The following is a 2,294-nucleotide window of genomic DNA, read 5'->3' on the forward strand; positions in this document are numbered from 1 at the left end:
AGAGGAAAGAGTAGGATGAATCTCTGAGGAGGTCAGATCATGAAGAAGGTGGAGGACTAGAGAGATACAAAAGACCATCAAAGGCAGCAGTGAGGAATACCTGGTCTGGAGGGCAACGGGGTAGCAGAGGGGGATTTACAGCGCAAAGATCCCTGCACAGAGATTCATTAAAACTCCAGCAAGCATGGCTACAGCGCAAAGTATCCATGAAGGATTCTGCAAAGCAGTCCTGTTGCTGCTGCTGCCTGTCTGAATGCCTCAGATGGCCATGCTGGGGTGGCCTGTGAGCATGCAGAGGGGTGCAGCTGCCTGTGACGTGAACGCCACTCGCAGAGTTACTCACTAGTAACTGCAGTTCCCTGAGCGGTCTTGGACACGCGCCCTTCACCTCTCAGTCCTGCACCCTATTGAGTTGCTGCAGCTGAGAGGAACATAGGGTGTGCCCTTCCCTCCCCATCTATGCGCAGGCCACATGGGAACACGAGGCACGGGAACACCCGCAGGGGCCACAAAGAGAGCCCAGGCATGGGGGTCACAGGCCTGGAGTCTGTGCGCACCCACAGGGCGAATGGGCAAAAAGACAAACACTCGAAGCAGAAAACAACTGAGCTATCACTTGTCATGTCACTAAAAATCACTAAGGTGATGCACAAGGCTTAAAAATTCAGATTTCTCTTTTAATAATTTTCTGACTTTTTTAGCTAATCGAGCCCCCCAGCTTCTTCCCCACTCCTGTGCCACTAAAGCTTAGACAAGAAATTTCAGAAAATAGATGCTGGCCATACAAAAGCCCACAGAACCGGAAAACAACCCAAACCACCCCATATAACTTGGGGAGGGGGAAGGGTACCTAGTGGGATGCTTGTTGGCTTCCCCCACACTCAGGTGCTGATTGCCATCTTTTTTCCATGCTGTCTGTTCAGGCTGTAAGGTTTTTGCAGAGAGGGCATCTGCTCGCACATTTGTGCATGCCCTGATCCCAAGCAGGTCCCGGGCGAGCCACAGATGAGGGAACGAAAACCAGACCAGTGCTCCGAAAGGAGAAGATGGCTGCTCAGATCCAGTACAGCAGGGCAGAGAGTTGCAGTGGCATCAGGATTTCATTTTGGAGAACTGGATCCCTCTAGTGAAGCACTCGGTGCAGCCTCAGCACAAAAAGATGAGAGCTACTAGCATTGCTATTCTACAGCCCTGGAGTTTGCACACAGATCTTAAGAACAAATACGAAAGCTTTGCTTCCAGGCAGGAAATCCCTTTTACCACACCTTTCTGATTTACACCGATGCTTGATACACACCACATGTGTCCCCTCCTTCCCTCACCCGCGTTTGCAATGGTTCTGTTCCATATTTAAGTGATGAAAAGTTAAGACCTGTGGTTACAACCTCTATGAGAAGCTTCATTTTGAAGGGCTGCTACATTTCAACTTTATTGCCACGAGGAAAACTGAAAAAAACAAAAGCTTTCAGTCCTTCCCTAACATGAAAGCTGTTGTGAAGCCATTTAATAAGTCTAAGTTCTCTCCTGCAAGTTGTTGAAATATTGAAAGCAGGAAAATTTATTCCTACAAAAGTTTTGTATGAGTCCCATCTACAATTTTATGCACTACACTTAATTTCTTCTGTTCAAGGTGGCTGCGGCAGGTTTGGTCAGCATTTTCTCCTGAAGCGCATCTCAGTAGGCAGAGCTTACAACAAACCCTTCGCCTGAGATTTGTTACGAGGAGAAGAAAAGCAAGGAATAACATCGGGATTGCTCCGGCTAGAAGACCAAGAGAAAGATGGAGCACGCAAACTCACCCACCTGCCTGCGTGTGGGAATAGAGGGACATTCATCTTGATGAGATCAGATGTTACGTGGGGGAACAGCAGGAGCGAGAGCCATCAGAAAACTGGCAAATGCGTCTGCTTTTTCCATTCAGCACTGTGCTGCTGACTAGATCTCTGCAAAACTTCCTCTGTTCCACAGATCTACCCACTGGGATCTGTCTGGCATTAATTGGCCTTCAAAATTACTTATGGAAATATCTTCAGCTAATTTTTATAAGCCATTGAGTAAGAAAAGAAAAAGGTTTTTTTAAATAAAAAAAGCAAGAGCGAAAAATCAATAAATTCTTGCATGCGGACACGGTGTTCTGCTTCCTAAAATAAATGCCTTAGGACGGAGACTTGGCCCTGACTTTTCTACGAAGTTTCTTTATGAGAATTAAAGGCCGCAAAAGGTGAAAGCCGCCTGTGTAGCGGAGGACCGCTGGGGCGGAGAGCGGAGTCGCGGAGAAGAGGGCAGCGGCGGGA

At 47.8% G+C, this 2,294-nt stretch overlaps 1 protein-coding gene across 1 annotated transcript in view; it reads left to right on the plus strand.

Annotated features, from left to right (window-relative positions):
* Positions 1 to 2,294, plus strand: part of CNNM1 (cyclin and CBS domain divalent metal cation transport mediator 1) — a 35,278-nt gene that overhangs the window by 378 nt on the left and 32,606 nt on the right. The gene's annotated exons all lie outside the window — the stretch shown is intronic.

This window comes from Pygoscelis adeliae, unplaced genomic scaffold (genome assembly GCF_000699105.1).
Source record: "Pygoscelis adeliae isolate BGI_AS28 unplaced genomic scaffold, ASM69910v1 Scaffold294, whole genome shotgun sequence".
Lineage (NCBI taxonomy): Eukaryota > Metazoa > Chordata > Aves > Sphenisciformes > Spheniscidae > Pygoscelis > Pygoscelis adeliae.